The 17,408-nt window shown below is 45.6% G+C and overlaps 1 protein-coding gene across 1 annotated transcript in view; it reads left to right on the forward strand.

The window, feature by feature from the left end:
• The first annotated feature begins 495 nt into the window (after window positions 1-495).
• Window positions 496-17,408, forward strand: part of traf6 (TNF receptor-associated factor 6) — a 52,994-nt gene continuing 36,081 nt past the window's right edge. Inside the window, exons 1-3 of the mRNA XM_078548874.1 lie at window positions 496-614; window positions 2,229-2,451; window positions 4,471-4,647. The gene's annotated coding sequence lies outside the window, so the exon portion shown is untranslated. The remainder of the gene's footprint in view (window positions 615-2,228; window positions 2,452-4,470; window positions 4,648-17,408) is intronic.

Genomic DNA, 17,408 nt, shown 5'->3' on the forward strand with positions numbered 1-17,408 from the left:
GGAGGGAGTTGAGGCGATTGGGGGGGTGGGGAGGGAGTTGAGGCGGTTGGGGAGGGAGTTGAGGTGGTTGAGGGGGTGGGGAGGGCGTTGAGGCGGTTGAGGGGGTGGGGAGGGAGCTGAGGTGGTTGGTGGGGAGAGGGGGAGTTGTGGCGGTTGGGGGAGGGGCGGGGGTTGGGTGGGATGGGGTCGGGGTTGAGGCTGTTGGGGGGGGGAGTTGTGGCGGTTGGGGAGGAAGGGGTCGGGGTTGAGGCTGCTGGGGGGAGGGGCGGGGGTTGGGGGGGGAGTTGTGGCGGTTGGGGGGGGGGAGGGGGTGGGGGTTGGGGGGGGTGGGGCGGGGGTTGCGGGAGGTGGGGGTCGGGGTTGAGGCGTTTGGCGGGGAGAGGGGGTGGGAGTTGAGGTTGTTGGGGAGCGGGGGTGCTGGGCCCTGAAGCCTCGTTTTCTGCGCGGTTAGCTGCAGTACCCGGGAATCCCAGCTGGTGGGGCTGCCTTGGGAGGCCGGCCTGGTATTTCGGCTGAATTGGGACCTGGGCCCCTGAGTTGTGCCGCTACCGGAAATGGTGTTTAGAGAGAGTGAGAATTGTGTAAACAGAGCCCGGAGTCCGGCGGAGGAAGAGGTTAGTCAGAAGCAGCCGAGTGTCCGTGTTGGAGGGAGAGGGAGAGGAGCTGGGCATCAGAAGGAGGAGGGTGGGCATCAGAAGGAGGAGGGTGGGGATCAGAAGGTGGAGGGTGGGGGTGGGCATCAGAAGGAGGGGGGTGGAGGGTGGGCATCAGAAGGAGGAGGGTGGAGGGTGGGCATCAGAAGGAGGAGGGTGGAGGGTGGGCATCAGAAGGAGGGGGGTGGAGGGTGGGCATCAGAAGGAGGGGGTGGAGGGTGGGCATCAGAAGGAGGGGGGTGGAGGGTGGGCATCAGAAGGAGGGGGGTGGAGGGTGGGCATCAGAAGGAGGGGGGTGGAGGGTGGGCATCAGAAGGAGGGGGGTGGAGGGTGGGCATCAGAAGGAGGGGGGTGGAGGGTGGGTATCAGAAGGAGGGGGGTGGGGGGTGGGTATCAGAAGGTGGAGGGTGGGGGTGGGCATCAGAAGGAGGAGGGTGGAGGGTGGGCATCAGAAGGAGGAGGGTGGAGGGTGGGCATCAGAAGGAGGAGGGTGGAGGGTGGGCATCAGAAGGAGGGGGGTGGAGGGTGGGCATCAGAAGGAGGGGGGTGGGGGGTGGGCATCAGAAGGAGGGGGGTGGGGGGTGGGCATCAGAAGGAGGGGGGTGGAGGGTGGGCATCAGAAGGAGGGGGTGGAGGGTGGGCATCAGAAGGAGGGGGTGGAGGGTGGGCATCAGAAGGAGGGGGGTGGAGGGTGGGCATCAGAAGGAGGGGGGTGGAGGGTGGGCATCAGAAGGAGGGGGGTGGAGGGTGGGCATCAGAAGGAGGGGGGTGGGGGGGCGGCAGAAGGAGGAGGGCGGGGGGGGCGGCAGAGGGAGGAGGGCGGGGGGGGGCGGCAGAAGGAGGAGGGCGGGGGGGCGGCAGAAGGAGGGGGTGAGTGGGGCAGAAGAGGGAAGATACGAGGGCAGCAGAAGGAGGTGGGTGGTGGAGCTGTAGGGGGGGACGCAGAAGGAAGGGTGGGGGGGAGCAGAAGGAGGAGGATAGATAGGGGGGCAGCAGGAGGAAGGTAGGTGGGGGGCAGCAGGAGGAGGGTGGGGGATAGAAGGAGGAGGGTCGGGTGGTTAGAGGTGCAGGAGGATAGTAGGGATGGCGGCTTGAGGAGCATAGTGAGGGGGCAGGAGGAGGGTAGGGAGGGGGCAGGAGGAGGATGGTAGGGGATAGAAGGAGGAGGGTCAGGAGGGTAGGGGGCAGGAGCAGGGTAGGGAGGGGGGCAGGAGTAGGATGGTAGGGGCAGAAGGAGGGAGGTGGGGGGCAGAAGGAGGGAGGTGGGGGGCAGAAGGAGGGAGGTGGGGGGCAGAAGGAGGTTGGTGCAGAAGGAGGAGGGTGGGGGGGCAGAAGGAGGAGGGTGGGGGGGCAGAAGGAGGAGGGTGGGGGGGCAGAAGGAGGAGGGTGGGGGCGCAGAAGGAGGCGGGGAGAGGATGGGGGCAGGGGGGAGGGGGAGATGATGGGGCAGAATGGGCAAGTGGGGGCAGTAGTGGGAAGGGGGGTAGGAGCGGGGGAGAAGAGGAGGGGGGGAACGAAGGAGAAGGAGGGATTAGTCAAGAATCTGCTTCAAAACAGCACCTTTATCTTCTGCAGGTTGGTCCATGGATGGAGACTTGCCTTTATGGCTCAGCTGGGTATCTGATTTTAGAACATTGGGACTGTAGAAAGCACTTCTCCAGGTGGAAGAGGGGCTTATCCACACTCGTATTCAACTTAAAATATTATTGGTGCACACTTTGCTGCCTGCTGTCCACTTAAGATCATTCTGCACCTTGCTGCTTTGCTCATTCCCTACATAAAGCACTGTTACCATTTGGTTAGTATATTCTTGGAGATAAATGTTTGTCCTTGCACAAGAACAGCAACTTGCATTTATATAGTGCCTTTAACATGATAAAATGTCCCAAGATGGTTCACGGGCACATTATCAAACAAACATTTGATGCTGAGTCACATAAGGAGACATTAGGGCAGATGATCAAAAGCTTGGTCAAAGGGTTTTAGGAAGATATAGTGGTGGAGAGGTTTAGAAAAAAAATTGCCTTGGCAGCTGAAGACATGGCTGCCAATGGGGAGCAGTTAAAATCGGGGATGCACAAGAGGCCAGAATTGGAGGAATGCAGATATCTTGGAGGAATATAGAGCTGGAATAGGTTAGAGATGGGGAGGACAGAGGCCATGGAGGGATCTGAAAATGAGGATAATTTTAGAATTGGCGCACCATGCAGCACTGCTGCTGGTGCCAGGGCTGGGCTTGACAATATTTTGTAAGGTTTAAAAAACGAGTGACAGACCTCAAGGTGTATTGTTCTTACTCGCCCTTCAACCAGGGGAGGGGAGGCAGGCCAAGGGAATGTATACAATGTCAATGTTGAGTGTTCAGCCCTCCTGTACTCTGCCCTTTGGCCTGCACCTCAGCTTCCAATTCATCATGGGGTAACCTATCATTCAAAGTACAGCAGCCTCAAGTCTCAGATCACTGAGAAGCTCAGGATTGGAGTGTGATTGCAGTTGGTTCCATGCAAGTTTCCTTGTAAATGGGACACTTTTTGCAGCGCTGACGGCCTTGACGGGAACCACCCACAATGCTGGTACTCAAAAGGGAGTTCCACTTCTCTTCAGCTCTGAAGAAGGGTCATACGGACTCGAAACGTGAACTCTGTTTCTCTCCATAGATGCTGCTAGACCTGTTGGGTTTTTCGAGCATTTTCTGTTTTTGTTTCAGGTTTCCAGCATTTGCAGTATTTTGCTTTTATCTGCGGTTAAATTGAGCTACTTATGAATTCCTGAGGTTAAACAGTGGGTAACTTTTGGCAGTCACTGACTAGGCCCCATTGGTAGTAGGTAGTCTATTGAATTCACTTCTGGAATCATACTTGATGAAGAATGGAGTGTCCATTGAGAGGGTGCAGAGGAAATTTGCCAGAATAAAGGCAGGGATTAATGACTGAGGGGAAACTAGAGAACTGGAACTATTTTCAGCATGGAAGGTTAGAGTGAGATTTGATGGAGATGTTCAAAACTATTAAGAGTTTTGATAGAGTATATAAGGAGAAACCATTTCTTGTGGCAGGAGGCTAAGTAATCAGAGGGCACAGATTTAAAATAATTGACAAAAGAAACCTGTGGGGAGATGAAGAGAAATTGTTTTGTGCAGCAAGTTATGATCTGAAATGCACTGCCTGAAAGAATGGTGAAAGCAGATTCAGTTGTATCTTCCAAAAGGGAATTGGATATCTCCTTGAAATGGCAAAATTTACAGCACTATGGGAAAAACAGGGGGTAGAGAGGCTAATTAACTAACTCTTCCTGCACTTGCTGACCTACATTCGTCCCTGGTTAAGCAACATCTTGACTTTAAAGTTCTCATCTTGTTTGCAAATCCCTCCATAGCGTTCCCCCTTCCCATCTCTGTAATCTCCTCCAGCACCTCAATTGTCTGAGATATCCGCGCATCTAATTCAGGCCTTATGAACGTAGTAATTTTAACTGCTCCACTTTCAACGGACAGGCCTTTAGTTGTCAAGGCCGGAAGCTCTGGAACCCCCTCCTACACCTCTCCGCCTCAGTACCTCTGCCTACTCTTTTAGGATGCTCCTTAAAACCTACCCTTTATCCAAGTTCTTGATTATCTGCCCAACTGCCTCATGTAGCTTAGTGTCAAATTTTGTTTTATACTGTTTCTGTGAAATGCCTTGCAATAATTTATTACATTAAAGACATTACATAAATTATAATTTGTTTCAAATAGCTGGAACGTGGGCTGAATGGCTGCCTTCTCTGATCCATGATTCCGTGAACATGGAAAAATGTAAAATTCTTGTCTATTTTGCAGCCTTCAGATCGGAAGCACTTGAGCAGGAATTGACTGGCTTTTATCCTTTGCTAAAGATCTGTAGCAAAGTATGACAACTGCACTGTGATTTGTGAAGTGTGATGAGTGAAGTCCTGGGCCAGATGTACTGTTTTTATGTCACTCTATAACAGTAGCTCTCCAGTGGTACTGCTCACGGTAAGACAGAGAATCATACGTTGTAGTGCACGGTGTGTTCTGAAGTGTATGGTGGGGGAGGGGCGCCAGGTACCAGAGAATAATAGTTCTGTTGAAGGGTCCTGTGGACTCGAAACGTCGACTCTTTTCTTCTCCACCGATGCTGCCAGACCTGCTGAGTTTTTCCAGGTAATTCTGTTTTTGTTTTGTTACCAGAGAATAATTGCTTTGCATTCTTGAACTCAAGATTGGGGCCAACAACAAGCCTGTCTGGCTTTCATCTCTTTTTCACTGTTAGGATAAAGACTTAAGCAATCGCAGTGTAATTGCTGTTAGGTCAATAATCTTTGTAGCTTGGAATGTGCTCATTGCTTTCAGACTGTGGCTCAGAAATGTTCACCATTTTGACAGTGTTAGGCAGCTGTGGGAAAGAATACCTTGTGTTATATTCCATTTTAGTAGGTTGCAGATGGACCTATTTTCCTAGCCTTTCCCCCTCCTTCATACCCCCTCCTTAATTTTCATCCCTCTCTCCCATACCCTTTCCTTTAAGCATGATGTGCAAATGCTACATCCCTTCACTTGTTCTAGGTGAAAATATATGATCAAAACCTAGGGCTTTGAAACTGAAAACCAGTGTGTACTGCATAGGCCTTGCGATTAAAACTTTAATTAAAGATGCAAAAGAGAATTCAGCAGACAAATTTAATCATGTTATTCTGAAAATACGTCTTGCTTAATTTTATCATTGGAAATTTCAGTTTCTGAGAAATAGAAATGGGATCATTTTGCATTTTCAAAAAGCATTAGAGAACCCTTGCTGATTTGCCTTTTCCATGTGTTCTTTTGAAAGTATTGGTTCTGATTGGCTTCATAATTTCGTTACGGCTTTGCCGCAGCTGCTTCGGTTTGTCGCTATTCAATTTTGATGTGCTGCTGTTTTACTCTGAGCTGGTCCATAACATGATGGCGAAAGCTTAATTTTATAGAAGTGTCAGCGAGTGGCAAGTGCACACAGGTTGCAAAAATTTTTATACGTAGCCGTCAGATTTTCTGCCGCATTGTCCTCGGGAATTGAAGCATATGCTGGTTTATAACAATTGAGACGCCAAACCATATAACATGTAATCCAGGCCTCTGATTTACGGTGACTGGATAAGTCAAATGCTGTTCTATCAAATCAACCAAGTGTCATGGGAAAGTGTTGCATGAAGATTGTGCATTATGCAAAATTTCTGTAGCATGCACAGGGCAAGTCAGGGCAGAGCTATTTTATAAAAATTAGAGCTCCTTCCACAGGTGATATACTGGAATTTTTACTGGTGCTTTGGAGATTGTATTCCACAATTTTGTCCGTAATTTGTTGAAAACTATGTGACGTTTTTACACACATTCCTTTAGCGATATAAATTAACTTTTTGCTCTTACCATTGGTAAGGCAAGATAGTGTGCAGGGTTTACGAGTTTTATAGAGCTCTAATCTAGCGATGAAAGGAAGTGGAGCATTTGTGCATGGTCCTGAGGGTTGGCAGCAGTAAGGAAGTGTAGAAGAGCCTGGCTGAGGCAGCTGAAAATAAAGTGCCAACCTGTTGCAGGTACATCACAGGACTACATGCATGCTAAACCACAAAAGCAGCATGCTACAGACGAAGCGATCCCACAACCAATGGATCAGGCCAAAGCTCCAAAACTCCACTATATCAGATGATGAACCAAGCACCTTACAGGAGGTGGAGGCTCCAATGACATTCCCATCCTCAAAGATGGTGGAGCCCAGCATGTGAGTGCAAAAGGCAAAGCTGCAGCAATTACAACCTTCCTTTTAGGCCTTCTCTTAGGGTTCACTGCCATCACACGTGCCAGTCTTCAGCCAATTCAATTCCTTTAACGTGCTATAGAGTGTAAAACCTGACTGCGAAGGTGAAGAGGAGATTTTAAAAAGATTCATCAAATGCCAGGGAGAGAGCAAACAGGCAGCCTCAGCAGGCTGGCCGGGCGGGACTGGTGGAGTTAACCTTATTGCTGTTTACCTTCCCGCTGTCCAAGCACAGAGGTTGGAATGCTGGCTGCATTCAAGGACTGTGGAAACTCTGTGACAATGGAATATTGTCATATATTTGGGGAACTGAAGCATCTTGTAATAAGTGAATGCCAACTTGTAATAAGTGGACCATGTTAATGTGTTGGAGGTTGCTTTCTGAACAATGGAACATCTAATGACTGAGGACCGTGAAAGTGTAACATGGCAAAAGACTAGACAAGGGAATCAAGGGTTTGGGGGGGGGAAAAAGTGGAGTTGAGACACAACCAGATCAGCCATTGAATTGCGGAGCAGGCTCGAAGAGCTGAAAGGTCTGCTCTTGCTCCTCAGTCCTTTGTGCCCATAACAGGAGATGTTCAGTGTTTATATTGAAGCATGCAGAAACATATACAGATATATTATGCTGAGTTTCTGAAGCACTGAACATGGAGATTCAAAGATTGGGTGTAGTCTTTGATGAAGTGTGATTGGAGGACTGCTGATGTTTAAATTAAGATCTGTAACTCAACCCCTGTTTTAAAGTCATACATTTTCTCATTATTGTAATTCCGTTATAAGTTCTACATTTATAACGGAAGCTGCTTATATATATTCGTCATCCTTGAATTGTGTCCTCCCACCAATAGAGAAAGGCTGCAGTGGCCAAGGGTGTGATTATACGAACATAACATGCAAACATACGAATTAGGAGCAGGAGTAGGCCATTTGGCCCATCAAGCCTGCTCCGTCATTCAATAAGATCATGGCTGATCTGATTGTGGCCTCAACTCCACTTTCCTGTCTGCCTCTAAACTCTTTGACTCCCTTGTCGATCAAGAATCTATCTAATTCAAATATATTCAATAAATGTACCCTGCCTCCACTGCTCTCTGGGGAAGAGAATTCCACAGACCTGCAACCCTATGAGAGAAGAAAAGAATTCTCATCTCTGTCTTAAATGGGAGACCACTTATTTTTAAACAGTGTCCACTAGGTCTAGTCTCTCCCACAAAGGGAAACACCCTCCTCTTAGCATCCATCCTGTCAATTCCTATCAGGATTCTATATATTTCAATACAATCACCTCTCATTTTTCTAAACTTCAATGGATACAGGCCCAACCGGTCCAACCTTTCCTCATTAAAAAAACCCCTTCATCCAAGGAATCAGTCAAGTGAACCTTCACTGAACTGCTTCTAAAAATATTATATCCTTTCTCAAGTAAGGAAACCAAAACTGTACAAAACAGCAATATTCCAGATGTGGTCTCACCAATGCCCTGTACAATTGTAGCAAAACATCCCTACTTTTATATCTCATTCCCCTTGCAATAAACATCAACATTCCATTTGTCTTCCTAATCATTTGGTCTACCTGCATTCTAACTTTTTGTGATTCACGTACCAGGACACCCAGATCCCTCTGTACCACAATCTTTTGCCATTTAACTAATTTACTGCTTTTCTATTCTTCCTGCCAAAGTGGACAAATTTTCCCACATTACACTCCATATGCCAAATCTTTGCCCACTCTTAACCTATCTGAATCTCTTTGTAAACTCTTTATGTCCTCCTCTCAATTACTTTCCTACCTACCTTTGATAAGCCTGATAAGTTGATATGGGTAGTTTCCATCATAAATATGCCATTTCAAGATTTTCTTTTTCTAAATGGAAAGGATTTTAGGATTGAGTTATTTGTAAGCATTTTAAAGCAAAGTGGATTCGAGATGTGTATTGAAGCAAGACAGACCAGTTTGTGGAACACGCCAGCTTATCACCTGCTCTGGTTGTCTCATATCTGGCCTCTTAAGATGGCTCCTGTTCACTTTGAGAACATCTGGAGATGTTTTCCTTAAATCCACAGCCCGAGAACATGGAAGACAGGTAGCTGGTTTTATTTTATTGATGGATGTGTTAGTAAGTTGCTGTCTGGGAGGAAGTCAGCGTCAGCTGTAACCCTCATACTTGGCTGGGAACACAGAGAACAGAACACAAAGGCATAGCTGGGCAATCAGGCCTTAGTACAAGAAACTGTGTGATTGAAGCCTGAGATCCAGAGCTGGAAGCAAATGTGCAGGTCGCCAGTGTATTTACAGTGAGATATACTGAGATAGGTAGTGTCAAAAGCATTGTAACCAAGAAAGGGACAAGTGAGTGATTTATTATTTCTTCCCATTTTCGGATGAGAGAAAAAAGAGTTAAGCGGGATTTGCTTTGATTGTTCCATATATTTACTTTTTGTCAAATAGAGCAGTTTAATAATTTACATTTGACCTTGTTTTGTCAAGCTCAGTTCACCTCAGAAAGTGACATCGGGACTGGAATAGATTATTTAGCTTCCTGAGCCTATTCCACCATTCACTAAGATTGTGGCTGATCTGTGACCTATCCCCACCTTTGCCTCATATCCCTTAATACCTCAGGTTACCAGAAATCCATCAATCTCAGATTAAAGATCAGTAATCAATCTGGCATCAACTGCTGGCTGTGGAAGAAAGAAGCAAGCTTCTACCACCCTTTGCATATAGAAGTGTCGTCTAACTTTGCTCCTGAATGGCCTGGCCCTCATTTTTAGGCCCCCAACCACCGGAAGTATTTTCAATTTACCCTGTTAAGTTCCCCTTTAATGTCTTGAAAACTTTGATCAAATCACCCTTAACTTCCTAAATTCCAGGAACTACGTCCCTAGTTTGTGTGCTCTCTCTTCCTAATTTAACCTTTGTAGTCTGGATGTCATTCTAGTAGATCTGTGCTGCACTCTTCTGAGCCAATCTATCCTTCCTGAGGTGTGATGCCCAAAACTGTACCCCAGACAGGTCTAGCCAGCATGACTTCTACCCCTTTGTATTCTACATATAAAGACCAGCGTTGCATTAGCCTTTTTGATCATTTTTTGTGCCTGTTCATAACATTTTTATCTATATACATAGACGTCTTAAGTCTCTTTGGATCTCTATTGCATCTCGCTTTTCACAATTTAAAGAAATACACCCACTTCTGCTTTTTGGGTCCAAAGTGGATGACCTCACACTTGCCTACATTGAAATCCATTTGGCATAATTTTGCCCGTTCACTTAATCTATTAATATCTCTTTGTAATTTTATGCTTACAATACCACCTATCTTTGTTTCATCAGCAAATTTGGATATGTGGCTTTTTGATCCCATCACCTAAATTGTTAATGAATATGGTGAACTGTTGAGGTTCCCACACAGATCCCTGTGGGACAACATTAGTCACATCCTGCCAATTAGAGTAACTGCCTATTATCCTTACTGTCTATCACCTTCTGCCCAGCCAATTTCCTAACCAGGTGAATGATTTCCCCTCAATTCCATGAGACTTTAATTTTAGCTAACAGTCCATATACATAACATCCATAGACATTCCCCTGTTTACTACTACAGTCACCTCATCAAAACATTGTCAGATTTGCCAGGTAGGACTTAACGTTTACAAATCCTTGATGGCTCTTTTTGACTAGTTTAAAATTTTCAAGGTGTTCCATCACTCTATCCTTTTAGATCCTTTCAATTTCCCAACAGCAGATGATAGGCTAACTGATCTATAATTCCCTGGTTTCTCACCTTTCTTAAATAGCAGAGTGCAGTGTGAAGTTTTCCAGTCTAAAGGAACGGTCACTGAATCAAGAGAACTTTAGAAGATTATAGTTAGGACATCAGGAATGTCCTCACCTACTTCCTGAGATGAAAACTATCCTTGGGATTTGTCACTCTTTATTTTCTTTATTATCATTAATTTGTTTATCAATTTTGCAGAGACCCCATCTCTGATTCAATATTAGTTTCCTTGGGACATCTGGCATACTTTAACTATTAACGCCAAGTTATTATTTAACATGTCCACAATTTCTTGATTTTCATTTACGATGTTACCATTGTTAGATTTGGAAGGGCCACATTGCTCATAATGCTGCTTTGTCCTAATAATATAATTGTAAAAGTTTGTTGTGTTCATTTTGATATTCCTTACAAGTTTCCTTTTGTGCGCTCTTTGTGTAGTTTTTACAAGCTGTTCCGTCCCTTTTGCTGTTCTTTGATTCTTTCCCATTTGCCAGGAGCTGTGCTATTTTTTACATTCTTGTATGCTTTTTCTTTTGGTTTATTGCTGTCGTTTACCTCTTCAGTCATCCATGGCTGTTTCTTTTGGCAAGTAGAACTCTTGAACCTTTTGCAAACAGGTTTGTAAGCCATTAAAGTCTTTGAAATCTCCCACTGATCTTGCGCTGTTTCACCCATTAACAGATTTGCTCAGTTTACTGTGGACCGTTTCTGACTGACTCATCCCGTTGAAATTGGCCTTAACTAAATCTAGAATCTTAGTAGATATTTTGGTTTTCTCTCTTTTCAAACATAGTGTTGAATTCGATCATACTTTGATTAAGAGATATATGTTCATAGACCATGAACCTGTTGGCTAAACTGGCTTATTGCTCATTACTGCATCTAATATGGCCTGGCCCCTTGTTGGTTCTAGGACAGAGGTTGAGAAGCACGCAGGGATATGTGTGAAAGATATCTCTTCCATGCTCAGGTCATAAGGGGTCCTACTCAACCAATGATTACAAAGTTAGTTATTGACCACTACGGGCACACACTGGACCAGATGACGCTCAGCAACTTAAGGGAATGACCAACACCACTGTACCCCAAACTTTAACACAGACTTGGGAATGTAGAATGGAAACAGTTGGGAGGAAGAGTGTGTGCATGTAAAATTTTTCAATATATTGTAGACAGCATGTGTCCCAGATTACCTGTTTATAATAACCTGAGCCATATTGGATGTGTGTAAAATAGTGTTCCACACTAGCTCTATTTTATTTGTAAGCAAAGAGAAAGACTTGCATTTATACATCACCTTGAATGACCTCAGGACATCCCAAAGCACTTTCCAGCTAATGAAGTACTTTTGAAGTGTAGTCACTGTTGTAATGTAGGAAATGTAGATCGCAATTCATTTTATATATAGACACAATACACAGTGAATAAGGAACACACTAACTTACATTTTGGTGTTCCATATTCACTATGTTGGGTTGTAAGTAAAACTGTGTTCCACGTCAGCCGTGTAATATAAGAACTTGCATTATGGTGAAGACTGGGCTTGTACTGTGGGCGGAAGTGACGCTTTCGAGGTGAATTGAACCGTAGACTAACGGAAAGAGGTGATGTTCCATTAAACCACATCCTAAAGTTCTGCCAGTTCTAAAAACTGCTCTGAGCAAAAAAGGAAAAGTTTACAAAGATGGTGACAACTCTGCCCAAAATAAGCATGGCCTCTGGACTGAGTTAGTATTTGAAGAGTTACGTTGACAGCTCTGTATAATTGTGTAATATCATGCAATGTGGCACGGAAGATTCAATTCTGTTCCTGACTGACGTAAAGTTAGCTGGCTTGAACCTGTGCAGCTGCAGGGGCAGTATAGTTGTGTACACCTGGGCTATGGAGGGGAGAAAACTTCAGCCAGGATTCTCGCTTTTGATCGCTTAAACACCCTATTGTGGCTCACTGCTGCTGCATTCAGTTAGGCTGTTAAAATTTGCTATCAAGCTTGTGCGTGAAACATGGATCAGAACCCATAGATTTAGTACGAGTTGTCAGTGGAATTGGTGATAGGATTGACAAGAGAAAGGTCAAGTGAGGTGAAGATGAGAGAGAAAATGGAAGCAATGATGGGGCCTCTTTTGGTTAAAGAAATGTGATTCCAGAGCAAGTTTTGTAAACAAAAATGAGCTGTATTTATATAAAATGTGTTCAACAGTAGAAAAAAATTCCAGAGACTTCACTGAAGTGATATCAAACGATATTTGACACCCAGGCAGACAAGGAGATATTGGGATGGGTGACCAGAAGCTTGGCCGAAGAGGTAGGTTTTAAATAGTGTCTTAAGAGAGGAAAGAGGGAGGGAATTCCAGAGCTTTAGGGCCTTGGGAGCTGAAAGGATGCCCACTGCTAGTGAAATGATCAAAATCAGATGGATTCAACAGGCCAGAATTGTAGGAGCTCCGGTATTCTTGGTTGTGAAGCTGGAGGAGTTTAGAGATAATGGAGAGGGTGAGCCCATGAAGAAATTTGAAAACAAGGATGAAAATTTTGAAATCAAGACATTGCTCTACTAGGAGCCAGTGTGCTCTGTGAGGGCAGGGTGATGGGTGAATGGGACTTGTTGCAAGTCTGGACGTGGGCAGCAGAGTTTTGGATGATCTTGATTCTATGCAGGATCGAAAAGCTTCCACAGCCTTACTAAAACGTGGTTCCCAGAATTGGACACAATCCTCCAGTTCAGGCTGAAGCAGTGTTTTATAAAGGTTCACCATAATTTCCTTGCTTTTGCACTCTGACTCTATTTAGAAAGTCAAGCATCCTGAACCTTTTTATCCACATTCTCAACTTGCACTATTGCCTTCAATGATTTGCCTGCCTCTGTTCCTGTACCCTCGTTAGAATTGTACTGTCTCTTTTTCTATTACCTCTGTTTGTTCTTCCTACCAAGGTGTATCAATTCACACTTCACTGCCTTAAGTTTCATCTGCAATGTGCCCGCCCAATCCACCAGCCTGTCCCCTTGGAGTCTATCACTATCCCCAGAATTCACAATAGTTCGAGATTTTGTGTCAACTGTAAATTTTGAAATTTGCCCTGTGCATCTAAGTCATTAATATATATCATTAAAAGCAGTAACCTTAATAATGAATGAGGTTTAGCTGGGTGTCATCGGTGTACATGTTCAAAGCGCTACATTTTGGGATGATGTTGCTGAGGGAGCAGCATGTAGTTGAGAAATAGGAAGGAGCCAAGAGCTAAGGAGCAAGGGAAGCTTTTGTAGGTGATTCTCTGACTATGATTAGATAGGTAAGAATGGCACCAGGTGAGTGCACTCTTGCCCTGCTGGGGGTGGTGGTGGAGAGGCATTGGGAGAGAGGCTCCAAACAGTTCCGAGAAGGACAAGGAGGAGTAGTTTACCATGGTCACAGTCATTTAGGATATTATTTCTGACTTTGCTAAGAGCAGTTTTGGTACTATGGTGGGGGATGGAAACTTGACTGGAGGGATTCAAATGTGGAGTTGTGGGAAATGTGGGCAGGGATTTGGGAGGCTACTGTGTGCTAAAGTACTTTAAAAAGGGAAATAAGGTTGCAGATGAGGCGATAGTTTGCAATGATAGAGGAGTCAGTCATTTTTATTGAGAAGGGTGATGATGGTAAATTTGAAGGCGAGGGCACAGCACCTAAAGAGAGAAAACAGTTAACAATATCAACTAACATGGGAGCTGGGAAGGGATTTTAGTGGGAATAATGTTGAGAGAGCAGGAGTTGGGTCTCATGGGCACATGAGTTCAGAGAGAGCATGAGGGGAGGCCATAGAGAAACTGGAGAAAGTTATGAGTTCAGGGCTAGGGCATGGGGGAGCCTTAGAGGTAGCTTGACTTGGTGGGCTAGTGGAAGGGAGATAAACGGCAGTATTGTCGAGTATATTCGAGACAGAGATCAGTAGATTTTTAGATAGTAAGGGAATCGCAGGGTATAAGGATAGTGTGGGATGAAGAAGTTGAGTACAAGCAGCCATGGTGTTGAATTGTGGAGAAGGCTCAGAGGCCTACTGCTATTTCTTAAGGCCATATGTTCTGATTGGATGATAATCTTACTGCTAAAAAAGTCCATAAACCCCTCATGCATGTTGGAGATGTGGGTGAAGGAGACATGAGAGGGGTTTAAGAAGATGCTTTTCAGTGGCCAAAAGAATCGGGAATTATCTTTGTATTCCAGGATGATTGTGGAATAGACTGCAGCACTCAATGGTGCTTTATGTGGTCCAGCCAGATTTGGCGGAGCTTGGCTATAACGGTTGTCTAACATATCCTTTTAAGTCTGCGTCTCTTGGACTTCAAGGGCTGGAGGTGAGAGCTGTACTGTGAAAATGGCTAGGGTGAGTAATGGCTTTAGTGGGGACTGGGGCATTGAAGATGAAGGGGAGGTTTTGGTTAAGCAGATTGGTAGCTGCAGAAATGTCCATTCATGGGATGTGGGCATCAATGGCAAGGCTCATCCCTAATTGCCCTTGAAGATGATAGTGTGTTGTTACCTTAAACCATTGAGCCCATATGGTGGAGGTACACCCACAGAAGCGCTAGGGATGGAGACCCAGCAAAAGCACAAGATTGATGGTTTATTTCCAAGTGAGGGTGGGTGTGTGATTTGGAGGGAAACTTGGGGCTGCTGGTGTTCTCAGCCGGGCTGCTTTGCCCTGGATTGTGTCAAGCTTCTTGAGTGTTGTGGGAGCTGCACTCATCCAGGCAAGTGGAGATCATTCCATCACGCTCCTGACTTGTGCCTTGTGGACAGGCTTTGGGAAGTCGAGAGGTGAGTTACTCGCTACAGAATTCCCAACCTTCGACTTGCAGTATTTATATGGCTGGGCCAGTTAATTTTCTGATTAATGGTAACCCCCCAGGATGTTGATGGAGGGGGATTCAGTGATGGTTTTTAAGGAGGAGCTGCCATGGAATGTTCAGGGAAGGTAGTTAGATTCTCTCGTTGGGGACGGTCATTGCCTGGTACTTGTGTGGTGTGAATATCATGGTGAATAGAGGGTCGTGTGGTGTGAATATCATGGTGAATAGAGGGTCATGTGGTGTGAATATCATGGTGAATAGAGGGTCGTGTGGTGTGAATATCATGGTGAATAGAGGGTCGTGTGGTGTGAATATCATGGTGAATAGAGGGTCGTGTGGTGTGAATATCATGGTGAATAGAGGGTCGTGTGGTGTGAATATCATGGTGAATAGAGGGTCGTGTGGTGTGAATATCATGGTGAATAGAGGGTCGTGTGGTGTGAATATCATGGTGAATAGAGCGTCGTGTGGTGTGAATATCATGGTGAATAGAGGGTCGTGTGGTGTGAATATCATGGTGAATAGAGGGTCGTGTGGTGTGAATATCATGGTGAATAGAGGGTCGTGTGGTGTGAATATCGTGGTGAATAGAGGGTCGTGTGGTGTGAATATCATGGTGAATAGAGGGCGAAAGACTAGACTGTTAGGATTTTGAAAGTGCAGTTGTAGGGGAATTGGAAGAGGTTTTTCCAGGGGTGAACACAGGAAAAAATAGGATTGGGAAGGCCAGGTGGGTGGAGATTAGCACAAAAAGCTGATCAGAGATGGCCTTATCTGTGATTGACAAGATGGTGCCGAGGCCCCTTGAAATTGCAAGATCCACGAGTGTCCATCGAGCTCCGCTGGGAAGTTTATATGGAGAGAGAGATTCAGGGAGGTTAGGAGGGCACTGAACCCAGAGGGGAAAGAGAGAGACCCTGATGAATGAGAAGGAAGTTGAAGCCACTCACTGTAGAGACTGGGGAGGAAAGCAGTGAATATATTTGGGGAGAAACTTTTACTGGTACTTGGTGCACCATGGAGAGCGGAGGATTTTAAGTGAAAGGTGTGATGGATAGAACAATGTGAGATCCTTAAAGGATGAAAATGTGCCTGAGAAGAAAAGGACAGACCAAGGAAGGTGTGATTTGGTGCTAAGAACCACACTGCCACTGTGACAGTCTGGGCAGATAAGTGGGGGAATGTATAACCAGGTGGGGAGGCTTCACCCCCTCAGCCAGATTTTCGTCAAGGCCATGATGTTGAAGCACAGTGAGCTTATGGATAACATGTGCCTTGTTCACAAGTGTACAGCCATTTTGGAGAGGGACAGTGATAGCAGATCTGGTGGAGTGTCCAGGGTTAGTGCAAGCAGTAATGAATTGAATGGATGGAGATTGACAAGATTAGCTCTCATTGGGTGCACTGGCCAGGAGGGTTGGCAAGAGAGTGGGATAGGGTGGTTGGTGTTGCCGCTCTTAAGGAAGCAGCATGACAGGGGAGAGGGGCCTTGGAGGGAAAAAGAGAAGCGGAAGTAGATGTGATAGATTTGGGTCGAGAGCAGCAGTCAAAATGCAGCTGTGAATGGACATAGGAAAACTCAGGTAAACCTAGTAATGTAACAATTTTTAGGATGCCTTTGGATGAAAATCCAGAAGATGTTGCAGAATTGGTTGCATAGCAGAAAAAAAATAGTGGCACAATTGGAGGTCACCATAAGATCCAGAAGCAGTGGATGAATGTTCTTCTACCCAGGAAAGTGAATCCCTGGCCAGGAACCAGCCTGTCGTTGAATCTGAAAAACCAGTAGGCCACTTCCTGGCTCACCAGAGAAGTTTAAAATTTAAGCAATAGAATAGCAGATCCGATACACGGGCTGAGTCTTGGTATGGCCTGGTACGGAAACATAGGGTTAGAAATTCGAGTCAGGCGATATCGATTGGCTGCCTGTTATTTAATTCCATTGGCTGCAACAGGCAGCAAATCCGATGTCCCCTGTTTCGTGCCATTGCCCAAGTCAATTAATCTTGATGTCCAGAGAAGTCCAGGAATTTCGAAGCCAAATTTGAACAAAGATCCAGTGCTCATTGAGGAGGTAGAGAGCAGGTGTGGTCAGGGGATGGGCAGTGGTGGTTTAAACTAGTTGTTAACTTGTACTTGGATTAAAACGCACTCACTGTTCAAACCAGGAGAACTAGAAGAGAGGGGATTGATAAGAGAAAAGACAACAACCAAAACGGGTTAAAATTTCTATGTATTTTGACACTTCCAAGGATTGTGGAAGAATCTCTGGAGCGCTTTGCTTTTCCTTTGCTGATATCACTTCAGGCATGTCTCCAATACGTGACCACCAGTGAATCACTAT

This window comes from Cetorhinus maximus, chromosome 9 (genome assembly GCF_964194155.1).
Source record: "Cetorhinus maximus chromosome 9, sCetMax3.hap1.1, whole genome shotgun sequence".
In the NCBI taxonomy this organism is placed as follows: Eukaryota; Metazoa; Chordata; class Chondrichthyes; order Lamniformes; family Cetorhinidae; genus Cetorhinus; species Cetorhinus maximus.